Source organism: Nyctibius grandis, chromosome 23, assembly GCF_013368605.1.
Source record: "Nyctibius grandis isolate bNycGra1 chromosome 23, bNycGra1.pri, whole genome shotgun sequence".
NCBI classification, from domain to species: domain Eukaryota; kingdom Metazoa; phylum Chordata; class Aves; order Nyctibiiformes; family Nyctibiidae; genus Nyctibius; species Nyctibius grandis.
Genome location: NC_090680.1, coordinates 4,278,397 through 4,291,892, shown reverse-complemented (window position 1 = coordinate 4,291,892; position 13,496 = coordinate 4,278,397). Strand labels below are relative to the sequence as shown.

Sequence of the window (13,496 nt, the reverse complement as noted above, 5' to 3'; positions counted from 1 at the left end):
GACATATAAAATGAAACTTGTCCCAGTGGTTTAGACAGTCAGAGCTCCATTTGACAAATATGAACCAAGGCTGTAGCATTCTGAATAGAGAGAGTTATACAGAAATGCAATAGAATTGTCTGAAAAGCAAACAAATATGCAAGTTTCCAGTTCAAAACAAATCAGTGCAGAGAATCATTTTGTAGGGAAAAGCACTGAAATAATTTTGAGATGCAGAGGTCATCTAAGTAAGGCATGAAGATTTGGAGCCTGAAACAACAGGCTCTAAGCACAGTACATGGGAGCTCTCAACGCCCCTCTCCATCCAGGACCTCTGAGCATTTTGTAAAGAGAAGGAGCTAAGCCTCAGAGGAAGATCAAGCAGGTAGTTAATCACCACCTTCGTTTCACAGATGGAGAAACTGAGGCACAAAGAGAAGAGGCAGGCTTCGAACCATGCAGAGAGCACTCTGTACAGGGAAGCAAGCACCCACATCTCACCGTTTCTCCTCCGTTTTACAGGTGAAGGCACTCCCTCCTCTGCTCCCCAAGGCAGGTAGTTGCCCAGCCAGCTTGGGCCACAGCCTCTAGCTGGGGACATGGCTCCCCTGACCCAGCACATGGCCGTGGCACCCCTGTAAACATCCAGCAGCTCCTGGCGCGTGCCAGGGGGCCTGTGGCCACGCTTGTGAGAGAGCAGCAGGAGCCAGGGAGGCCGAAGCCATCCAAATAAAATGCCATTATCTCCCGATGGCACCCGAGGCCCGAGCAGTGGTGTGTTGCCCTGGGAGCAGGCCCTTCTCGAGGCAGCACCTCGCACTGCCAAGCAACCATGGTTTTGGCGCAGCGTCTGGCCTGAGCAAGGGTTGTCCCAGAGCACGCAGGTGCCGCTGGAGCCCAGGCGGCCCTGCTCTGCGTCCACCCAGGCCCCGCGCTCGTGGTCCTGGCTCCCTGTGTGCTGGCAAAGCCCCCCTCGACAGGGACGGAGTCTCCTCCTGAAGGGCGAAGGTGGGAGCCCCTCGTCCCCACATGCCCTGTTCTCCCGCACCCCACCTAGGGCAGCATGCGGCTGACACGCCAAAACGTGATTCCCGAGGACTGGACTGGCCTCTCAATTTTTAAACAACTCGGGTCTTACAGCAAGAAAAGCCCCATTCCCGCGGGGGACAAGGAGGAGCAGGGCGGGCTGGCCACCTCGCAGGGGAGAGCAGAGCCCCTGCCCCGGCCGCTTACATAAAGGCGTTACATAAGGGCGGCACGCCCGGCCGGGGGCAGGGCCGCCGCCCGGCGCCGTTTCTCGGCGGCCGCCGTCGGGGGGCAGCAGCCGCCTGGGCCCGGCCTGGCCTAGCCCGGCCCGGCCCACCCCGGGCAGCGGCCCTGCCCGCCTGCCGCGCCCCGGCGAGGTGCCTGCTCGGCCGGAACGTGAAAGCCTCCGGGAGAGTAGGGAAGAAAAATTGTAATTATAATAAAAAAAAAAAGTTAAACGGGCCAAAATGAAATAAAACAAATCCTCCCCCCCTAGCAAAGGCCCCCCAGGAGGTGCTGGGCCCGGCCGGCCGCTGGCACCCGCCTCGGGCTGCCCAGCGCTGGAGGGATGCCCTGGGCTGGCCAGAACGAAGAAAAAGGCGCTTGATCCCAGATGGACAGGTTTTGGGGTGCTGCACGGGAACCACTGCCAACGGAGTGTCTCGCTGATAACCCCGCAGCTGCTGGCAGCTCTGATGTGTTTTGGATTACCGGGGCTAAAAATCCCCGTGCCACGGGATGGGCAAATGGTACTGCTGCTGTCCCGTCCACATATATAATCAACATGCTCAAAATATACTGGGATGAAGTCTAATCCGATCTATATCAGTCAGAGATGACTAAATGGACCTTACTTGAAGTTATAGAGGTATAGCAAAGGGCTGAACTGATTTACTCCATTTTAAACGGAAGGAAAATCAAACCATTTAAAAATGTATTTTTTTCCTTAAGAGTAAACAGGGCATCTCATCACTCCAAGCTTGAGCATCCTTCTCAAGGATGTTCCCTGTTCTGTCACCAGGATCCGTCTCTTGCTATGCGGACAAGGATGCCTGAGACGCAGAGCTTGTACATGGACACATATATTTTAAAGCATACGGACTGCATATGTTTTGTTCGTAACAGTCTGCATCGATTCTTGGTGTACAAACTCTGGCACACCTTCACACGCCTCATTTCCAGATCCCATGACTTTCCCATGTGCAGCCAGCAGACAGAGGGGGCTGCAGGGAATTTGTGTATAAACCAGTGTTTTTTTACAGCATTGCTACCCAAGAAGCTTTCAGATAGCATGGCTTTTTGTCCAGGCAGCAAAGGATGTATGTAGGGTTAGAGTCTGGATACACGGGGTAATAAAGCTCCTTGTGCTGGAAGCTGAACTGCTGTCTTTAAGGTCTGTTTTCAGCTCAGAGTTAACCCAAGCTACATGCTCAGAATACAGCCTCTGACTCCAGCTCTATCCACACACAAAGCCGCTTCCTCTGGGCAGGATGCTGTTGTTATTTGCCGCGTACGGGCTCAGTCTGAGTAAGCACGACTTGTCAGCCGCTACCACAGCCACAGTTGTGTTGTTAGACCAAGCACTGACTGACGCTTCATCGCGTCCCACGTGTTCCTCCCCAGGCCTTCAAAACTTATTAGAGGGACAGGTTAAAAAATACTTCAGCAACACGTAGTGACACCAGCGAGGCTATGCACAGCACACTCTGCTTCTTCCTTTCCAAATTCATTTATTTTCTACTTCACTCTTAAGGCTGACACTATGTTATCAAGATACTCTTGTGTCATTGCTTTTCCACATCAGAGTCCTGCAGCTTGGTGACTTGTGCTCAGTAGGATGGGAAGAGAAGCAATGGTGCTGACTGGCACTAGAGGTGATACCTCTCCACAGCAGTTCCATTTCTTGTACACTGTTTAGACATGCCCTCCATCTCAGTACCACCTGAAAGGAATGCAGGCTTCCACATGAGGAAAGCTGAGTAAGGGAAACAGCCAAGTCAGCTAAGGATCTAAAGAAAACTTTTCAGAAAAGAAAAATCCTGGGGACACTGTGATCAAAACTACCTATGAAGAAATCCAAACAAGGTTCTCCAGTCTGCAATGTCCGACTGCTGTTGCCAGCAAAGGACAATGGGCAAAGCCAGAAAAATCCTGCTATTGTTCATGTATATTGCTATCCTTTTGTTCTACCTTATCGCCCATCCAGAAAGCTCCTATTGCTATGATCTTCACCTATATATTCTAATTAAATATTCTTACATTCACTTACATAGTTTACTTCTATTGCTATCTTACTGCTATAGTCTTCACAGGGAGAGTTGTTAAGCGCTGGATCAGGTTGTGGCATCTCCATCCTTGGAGATTTTAAAAACTTAATTGAACAAGGCCCTGAGTAACCCAATCCAACTTGGAAGTCAGCCCTGCTCTGGGAATTGGACTAGAGACCTCCAGAGGACCCTTCCAACCTAATTTTTTTTTCTGATTGCACGCTGCTTCTATGTATCAGCAAGCTCTCTAATGTATCTCCATGTTCCAGAAGGTAAAATGGCACACTAACTGTGGAAGAGTATGACTTGTCATAGCTATGTCAAAACCCCTGAAAGCACAGGGGTAGGAGCGAGAATTAAACAAGTAATAAATATTGTCTGTGGAACTTTCCCAAATTATACCTATTTATGTACCATCCCTGGACTTCTTTGATTGGCAGTCCTGTGTGATTATTTCAGTAGTAAGGTTCAGTCTACCTTGCTACTTTAGTTCATGTGATTATGTTCTTCTCTACAGACTAATCCTGGAAACAAGATGTTTGCTATTTACTTGTTAGTAAGGGCGATAAAAGTTGTAATTTATTTGGAAAAGACTTGGGAATGTGCCCTTGGAGCAAGGGGCTCCAGTCTGATTGCCAGTTATCTCTGAGCTCCTTCTCCACACACCTGTGGTGCATTACAAGTCCTTCCAAATACTGCACTCTTTCTTAAAATTAGCAGAGAGTCATCATCATCTTTGCTTCTTGTGAAAGACAGCAGAAGGCCAACATAGCAAAGAGATGGCACTTCTGTATATGGACCTGATGCACAGACTCACAAAAGTTAGGGACAGAAAAGATGCTGACCTTTCAAAGCTAATCTGAGTCTTGAGGGTCACCACAGAATTCATATTTGCTGCTGATTTATAAGAGATTTTTCCAGTCCATTTCTAAACGTCCTACCTACTCCACCTCTCTAAATTTTCTATCCTGTTGGTATTCACTTGTAGCATTCCCTTACATTTATTGTGTTATTTCAAATTATGTTCATTTACACCACTTAAAATATATTATCTTCTTTCTTGATTGTATGCTCTCCAGTACCTAATATCAGGCTAACTGCATCTACTGTCACCCCCACACTGAACTGTGCGTATCAGCACTTTTCAGCTCACCTGTAAAGCAAGCCGTACAATCACTGCCTTCTTTTTATTGCTGTTTTCTGTCAGTATCTTCATTGCAGTGAGGCATTCCCTCCTTTCCATGCACCTTAACACTACACTATCATACAACAAGGTCCCAAATGGTGGGCAACTCACAATGCTGCAGTGACTGCAATGATCTGGGCACTGGCTGCAAACCAGAATTGGCTCCTTTCTGTCTAATTTGAAGGCAGAATGGATAATATTTTGGATGTCCTAACCTCAAAGCTATCTAGAAACTAATTACTACCCCTGAGCTTTGGAATGCCTTTAAAACCCCTGCTATGCTTCCCCCTTCTTGCTGCCACTCTTGCATACAGCCTTCTTTCACCCAACCCTCCACTTGCTCTCCACAGATGATTTCTTTGCATGTAACTCCCTTGCAACCATTACTCGAGTTTGGAATGAATTTCCCCTTGATGAGTTAACATGTTCTCACAGCGGGGCCACCAAACCAGGTCTCTGTCAAAAATAGGCAATGTATGTTGCACTTCTCACACAGCAGTGATAACTAACGCTTGAACCTTCCCTTACACAGGGAACAGCTCTCTGTCCTGCAGAGACACCAGGTTAGCAATGAACAAATTAGCTCAGGTACAGGAACCAGCGTAGCTGCGCAGAACCCACAGTAGCATCCTGGCTCTCAGGGGAAGCTATGATAATGTGACTGTATGAGAATAATACTCCATAATGAACAATAATGAGGCAGTTTTCAGTCTCTGAATACAGGGAGGGCTGGGTCACCAACCATACCTTTGTTCATCGCATACTAAACAGCACGGAGGGAGCACACCACAGGGTTGCTGATGTTGTTACAAGTGCTGCAGCTGGCTGAGTCTGCCCACCCATGTTCCAGGCATTATTTCTCTTCCTCACAGATATGGCATCACCTTCTCGTAAGTGCCCTCAGGTCAGAGATGCCTGCAGTGTCCAAGCACTGCACTTAAGTCACTGGTGTACAGTTCGTTTATAACCTTAGTAATTCACAGAGACTGTATATAATTAAAAAAAAAAACCTGCCTTTTCAGATCCTAAAAATATAAGGGTGCGTAAATAGTTCACGTTTGATTTTAAGCGATATTTTTCCCGAGTGTTCTGCTGCACATTCTTCCTCTGCCTGTGTGCGACTAACACAGCTCCTGATATCAGTGCTTATCACTGCCAGTGTTGTGTCTCTTCCAGACATGACATTGACAATACATATTTAGAAACTGACAAAGTGAAAGAGAGAGAGAGATGAGTACAATCATTGAATATTAAAAAAAAAGCCTGAAAGAAGAGACTGAAAACTGCCCAGAGACCTCACCTCAAAATTCAGGGCACACTGAACGCCAGAGCTGAGGGTGAAGCTTCCTGAGACAAGCTCGCTTTGAACCACTGGAGCCATCCCAGTTTTCCTGCCAGAAGTGTTGCTTCAGTAGTTAAAAGTCCTGCACAGGCTGACTGCCTGAATATTCACACAGCTTCTCTGATGATTTTGCAGCCACACTGATCTTCATGCTGTTACAGCTACATGACTGGCAGTTTGTTTAAAATCTCTGATTGCAAGTTTGTGTCATACAATGGAAAACACAAACTCCTGAAAACATCGCCATAAAATGTAATACGAAAGAGAAATCCCAGCAGAACACTGCAGAGCAAGAATGGGAGGCACGGAGAACTGACAAAAGAGGCCCAATGTTCTAGTGCAATAAAAGCCTAGAAAATTTAATCAACGCACAAAAGTAAAATAAACTCCAAAATCCCTTACAGGAGACTGATTAACATAATTAAGTTAAACTCAGAGATTAAGTTAAACTAAGACTGAAATTTGCTGGGTCTGTTTCAGACCTGAAATGGGGCTTATATGCCCCATAACTTGTCCATTTTTTTCTCATCTACACCACAAGTCTCATGAAAGTTAGGCCCTGCCGACAAAACTTGCCTGACTTAAAACCTCAGAGCATCTCAGCTACAGCAACACTGTGACAATACTGGCAAGCACTGAGAATTGATCATAACGTATCAAAACTATGAGCTCTACAGGGGGAAAAAAGTGCAAATAACATACAATTAATAATTTCAGAGCCTAATAAAACCACAACACCAAGTCCAAATTCTCTCAGGCAACTTCACCTATGTAATCTGGCCAAATTTACCAAATTGTAATGGCCTTAACAAACACCAGCCCAAATCATAAATGACTCAAGCAAGGCCTGGAAAAAAACAGTGTAAATCTTTAAGGAGTTGCAGTAAATTCAATCTGTACTGCATGAAACACCAATGAGAGGAAAGGTGTCTCATTAAAAAGCAATACGAATGAAAAAGACAAACACTCCAAAGACAAACGTGGATGAATCAACTAGAACAGCACAAACTAGAGCAGTAAGCAGGGAGAACCTGCCAAACTAAAAGATACAAGCAGATCAAACCAGCCATTGCTGAACTATGCTGTGAGGCTACGGCTTAAATATTTAACAGTTTTTTATTGACATATTTTTTGCCCACATAGTTCCTTGCAAATTTCAAAAGCAAAACTTAGCTTACCCTCATCAGTAATGCTCACAGGTGCTGCAGTTTGTTTTTGTTTTTTAAAGATGTCTTTTTTTTTTTTTTTTCTGAAACAAGAAGTCTTTTATAAGAGATAAAATATACTTACAGTGGTTTCCAAATGGTATCACTCTTCAGGTAAATTACTCCAAGCCTTGGACCTAGTGCAGACGTTCATTGGGGCAGGGAACAGAGAGAGGCTGTGTCTGTACCAGAAAGAACCAAAAGGAAAGGTCAGGGGGAAATGATAATTATTTACTGAGAGCAAGAAAACTTTCTGCAATGTTAACTGGCATTCTCTGCTGTCAGTACAGCTGGCTGCAGCCTCGTAGGGCCGAATTCTTCCCACTTCAATCCCTCCAGCCCTGGCTGCAAACGACAACAGAGTCAGTCCCCAGTTACCCCAGTTTGCCCATGCAACCTATTCTGGTGAAGTGAGGAGGAGAGGGAGGATTAGCCAGGAAAGCGCTATCAGTAGGATTCATTCTGAGAAGCTGCTCACTCTAATGGCATGAGCACGGAGCAGTGATGGAGAGCTAGCACAAACTTGGCACTCAAGGGCATCTCACCAGAACAACAATGCTAGTCCTGTTCAGAGCAGCAACAAACACTTCCTCAGGACTGAAAGGCAGGAAAAGGAAGGAAAAATCCTCCTTCACTTCTTTTGCTGTCTTTACATCACAAAAACGATGGCTCATATCAAAGCAGAAACCCCACTTATCTCCCATCAGCCACCAGGTCTACTGTGCTGAGACCAGTGAAATAACTTATTGTCAGCCCTTCAGGAAAGATTCAGCTCAGCAGCAGTTTTATGTCTGAAATTTCCTGAGCTAAAGAGCGAGTTGGACTCAATGGACTAATACAGAAAGGGATCCAATGAAAAAACCTCAGCTCCAATATTTATTAGAGGGTGATTTCACCACCCAGACCTAAGTTTTTGGGAGTATTTACATTTTTGGGGGACTTGAATCCCTCTCTAAACTAACAGAACTCCTTTGCTAACTTCTTATGATCTTTGGGTGGCTCACTGCGGATGTTGGAAGTATGTCTGAAGTTAACATCCAGGGACAGAATTAAATCCTGCTCACTTCACTTATGCAAAGAACTCCTGGGACATCAGCATATTCAGTCCCACCCACAGTGAAGCCAGTGGTGCTATTTCCATGAATAAATGATTTTGCCTACTCTGACCAGACAAGAAAAACAAATATTTGCTTTATCAAAGAAATCAAGAAAGTGAACAAAAAATGATAAGAGATGTAATTGTTATTTCACAGATAGTTAATGTCACTGTGCAAGTTGGAATTTATGTCTGTAAATGCAACACAATAAAAAAACCCCACTGTTTGTGCAGCAGGAACACCGGAATGAATGCCAGCAGACACAATGAAGGATTTTAGATGACACTGTAATAATGTACTTCACAAAATATACATTCAGTTTTATGTTCATTTTATACATTTTGTAATGATGACGTTTATTGGTGGCTGGGATATACGCTACATATTGATTTCAACAGGCTACACGAAACCTGGCAGCCACACTTCACAGGGGCTCAAGCAAACATTTTGATTCCAGTTTTTGTGGGTTTTCCCCTCTTGAAGTCTGCTTTGAATTGCAGATTGAGTAAATTTAAACACGAAAAAATAATCCTCAACTCAGCCTGAACCTCTGAGTTTCACCAGGGCTTGGGAGAAGAACCATATCCAGCATCAGGCTAGCTCAAAAGAATTACATAAACCAGTGACACCTTTGACCAGTATCAAGGGCTGAATTTCAAAGGTGCAACACCACCCAAGGATTCCGCAGATTTAAGTCCTAGCTAACACTCAGCAGGGCTTACTTTCAAGCTCTCCTTCCCACTTACATATACGCCCCACCTGTTCTGTTAATGCTGACCTTGCTTCTTACATCCACCTTGCACACATCAATCTGCCTTTTATCTGGCTATTGCTCACCTTTTTATGGCATAAATCCCATTTGCCTTAAAGAGTGCCCAGTACTTCAGTTAACATGCATTTTTAAATTGTACTAGAAGCAGAAAAATCACAGGATCAGGTCTTTAGTCTTTACTTCGGCAGAACTCCTGCTCACGTCTCTCCTAATTTCACACAAGAGAAGCCTAAGAACTGCATGTACTAATCCTGCATATTTTGTCACCTCTCTTTTTGTGTCAGTATTGCTCTTCCAATCTCTGGGATCCCAGTCCAAGTGGCTCTCTAATGTAGCACTGCCTAGCACTCAATCTGGCTTCACATCAAGGGTCAGGCAGACAAGTTGTTAGAGATGGGCTGTTCAAAGTCTTCTACAAAATCTGGGCACTAACATCTCTGTGAAAGGCAGTACTTAAAATATCTTCATTTTTTGCCATCATTTTTGCTATGGCCTGGGAAGATACATCTCTTTTCCTCCAGTGTGATGAGCATAAAGCACTGAGATCGTAATCAGCTGATAGGTACATTTTAAGTATACATAATTAACAAAGCTGATGGTGCTTCAGAAGACATTGGGAGTGCAACAGAGAAGGAAACACCCCGAAGTTTTCTAAAAGTCTTAATCTAGCTTGGAAAAAATTAGAGGAAAAGGATTTTTGACTGTGAGAAGATCAAGCAGAGAGACAAGCAGGACAGCAGGGGAATGGGATGTGTGACATTGGGTTAAGTAACTTCTCCCCTCTCTACCTGGGCTCCTCTATCCAGAAAACGAAAGCACTAACATTTCTGCTCCATGAGGTACTGTGTGCTTAATTAAGATTTTGAAGGATGAGTTTTCTGCATGAATGCATTCCAGAAATGCAGACTCTTATTACTTAAATATGTCCACTAATGATAGTAACTTGGGCATTTTATATATGCTCACTTTTAGTCCACCTTGGTCTTCCCAAGCTTTATCTGGTAATTTAAAGGGCGTAAGAAACATTAATCATATTACTGTTTTTATTAAGGAAGGTCTGTTTTATGATAGCAGTGATGTACTACAGATTGTGATCTAACATGTACACTTTAGGTCAATTCTATACTGGCTTCAGTGGAGTTGCAGTGGGCATAAAGTCAGGAGAAAATGTGCTACTTTACATAATAATGCTGGTGATTAATGGGCTCCTGGACCATAACTCCATATTCTGAGGCACTGATCCTCCTTCTCCTCACTCCTGAAATTTGTGTCTTGACCCTTTCATCTCTTGTTAGCTACCTTTCCAGAGCTGTTCATTAATCAGCACCATTGATCTGATGTGGTCTGTCATATCATATTACTTAAAACACACGTAAGCAAGCATTGGCCTGACTCTGCTCTTTATACAACACACCATCACAATATTTCCTTTACAGATGACTTAAATATTATAAACATCAATTTCCTGCTGGTGCTTTGTCCTGAAATTTGCTTTTTCTAGGTTGGTTCCCTGCAGGACATTTCTCTCTCTCCCTCTGGCTGTACTTCTTTCTGCTCAGAGACACCTTCAGTATTCCCTGTTTGTTAGGGGCACTTACATGTCTGACCTGAAAGAGATAATCAGAAGAATCGCTCTTTCTCTTTGCTTCAAACCTGGTACTACAGCCTTCTGTTACTTTCTCTTAGTGAGTCCTGATCAAGGGGACTCGATTTTTCAGTTAATTGCTATTTATTTTATCTTCGCAATACTTTCTTCTCTGATATCTGCAGAAGTCTGCTTCCTTCTGCCTTCCGTGTGATCCCTTGTAATGAAAAAAATTAAAAGATGAGCTTCTTGTGAGCTTATTTCTGATTATTCTTATTTTCTGTGCTGGCACAGTGCTGTCTATCATGAGGCAATGGAAAATAAGAACTTCGTAGTGCCATGGAAGTTAGCGTGTCTGATCTTAATCCACATATTGTACAGGTCTCTTGAGTAACGTAGGGTCAGTTTTAATTGATGCTTTCACAATCATGATATATTTTCAGACTGAGCTGTCTAGGCTAAATACAATTCTTTTTTGGTCACTTTTTCTCTCCAGAAGTAGCATTTTGGGTGAAATTCTTAAAGCAGCAACAAGAAGAAGATGAGAGCACAAATGTGATTCAAGAGTCAACTTGCTGCATGAAGTGCATTATTCTAGATGAATTTTGATGTTTCTTTTTCAAAAGAAGACGCATCCTCTGACTAAGGCAGACTGTGGCATTTACGTTACATGAACATGGTTAGGCCGTTGGCTACCTATAGGTAGATATCCAACCATGTGATATAAAAATCACCTTTCCAACAGAGGCCAAAACTTGTGCCACAAAAACCATAAAATTTAGCAGCACAGGACAGGCTATCAGAAGGCCATAGCATGATTTTTTCACAATAGTCAGGGCTTCATCTAGGAGAGAAAACTGCTCATTTCTGTACTCTACTGGGAACACTGTGTGTCCACTATCAGTAATTGGGCCTGAAATTCAGAAATTAATTTGTTAATGGATTAGACATTTGCAGAAAGATTGTTTAAAGAGGCTGGACTGCTCTAGCCTAGTAAAGGCCAATTTCCCACAAAGACATCTTTGCAAAAGTACTAGGGAAAAAATTTCTCCCTGAAGTCCCAGGGGTACTTACTGAAATCTGGAATAGCGGTTTGTAGTAAAGTCTACATCACGTTCCCACTTTTTGTCTCACAAACCCTCTATTACTTGTCTGTATGTGTTTCTTTTTCCTTTCTTTCACTGCCTTTTATCTGACACTATAGAATTTCACTTCCCTTAAGCTGCAATTCTTTTCTTAAGGTTGAATTTGGCACTTGGAATAGGCATTTTTTAGGTCTCACTTTCATCTGTTGATTCTTCTGATACTTCTTTCTATTTGCAAGCGGTATTCTCAATGCAACAGCTAACCATACCTAAGAGCTAAGGTCCAAAAGGATAACTCTTCTCCTACTGACTTTCCTTTCCACTCCCCATGCTGAATGGCCCCTCCTGCCCTGTCCAGTGGCACAAGGCCTCAACCCTGAACTTCTGGAAAAGTTCTCTCTCATTTAAGGTATAAATTGGGGTGCTGCCTATTTTCCATTAATGAAGATCTCATTATGCTTAGCGTGTTGGGTGTATAAACCCCACACTTGCAGAGAAACGGGTTAGAAGGTGCCCAGGTAGAACACAGGTCGCTCTCCTGACTGCACCTTGCTGTGAGCAGAGCAGGGTAAAGCAACGTTAGGCAATGCTAAGCATCTGTTCGGACTTTGCACACCTGATCTGAAATGGCGAAGATAACTGGTACCTGGAAGAGGCAACTAAATGTCAGTAGTTGGCAGGCTTAATGAGAGCAGAAGCAGATCACCAAAAGCCCTGATGTAACATTCAGCTAAACATACAAATGAATACAAGAACCTACGATGCCAGACTGAACCATGACAGCATGTCAGACCATGAGTTATCTTTTCACAAGTGGTAATGAGAAAAAACACTATTGTACATACAGATAGATACACACATACATGGTAACCATATATATATGTATATTTATATGTATATATGTATGTATGTCTGTCAACTGCTAGCATTGTTGAGTCTTGAGTGCTAGTTTTCTACAGATACTATTAATAGAAGCAGTTTGAGAGTATAAATGGCATATAATGGTATTCATGTGCTGATGCTGTAGGTTATAAGGCAGCAGCATTATGGTATGGAACTCAAAAGGTTTGTGGTAGGGGATCAAGGTAAGACGTTAAGGTTTTGAAGCCATGACCACTGAAGACGGGCAGCGCAATCAGAGTATTGCCTTGTTACCAAGAAGGCAGCACTCACACAATGTGACACTGCCTTGCTACCTTAAGGTTCTCACAAAACCAAAGGTATAGTTGTGCCGCAAGTACTACCAATGTTTCTGCAACTGAAATATGAGTTGCCATTGCTGCAATCACCAGAGACGAAGAAAATGTGTAGAAATTAAATTGTTACAGTAATATATCCGCCTAAGCTACTGCTTTGGCTAGATGAGCCAGATTAGCTCATGACAGATGAGCTTCATGAACATTTCATTGCCAAGGAACCCTGTCAAAATATTGGTGATTTCTCCGAATCTGTTCAACATCATGGAGATGTCAAACGAAATCTGAAAGGACATTATTTTTCAGGAAGAACAAAAACAATGAAAGCATACGAGGAGAATGAGCTGAGTTTTTTCCTCCTCCCCTACACATTGCTTTGGTTTCACTGAATGCTGTCCTTGCAAATACTTTGGCATAAACCCTGAAACCCTCAGTCCCATAGATGTTGGTGAATTGAAGAAAGTACTGAATGTCCTCAAAGAACAGATCTCCATGCTTCAGCAACCAGGTTTGCAAACTGATTATATATTTTCATCTAGGTGCAGGGACTTTATAATTTCAACACATAACACAATTTAATGAAGATTTACACTATTGGCACTGGTTCTGCCATACGGGCCTCCCTCCTGGTCACAATGGTACAGCACTTGATGCATCAATGTCTGGCCACCAAATTCGTAGTTCTCATGCTGAAAGCTGATCTCAATCACAAGTCTGAAGTACATTGTTGTGAGTATGGAAGATGATACAAAATGG

At 43.6% G+C, this 13,496-nt stretch overlaps 1 long non-coding RNA gene across 1 annotated transcript in view; it reads right to left on the bottom strand.

Moving 5' to 3' along the window:
- Nucleotides 1-7,112: 7,112 nt before the first annotated feature.
- Nucleotides 7,113-13,496, bottom strand: part of LOC137673026 (uncharacterized) — a 130,648-nt gene continuing 124,264 nt past the window's right edge. Inside the window, exon 3 of the long non-coding RNA XR_011049686.1 lies at nt 7,113-7,187. This is a non-coding gene — a long non-coding RNA (uncharacterized lncRNA). The remainder of the gene's footprint in view (nt 7,188-13,496) is intronic.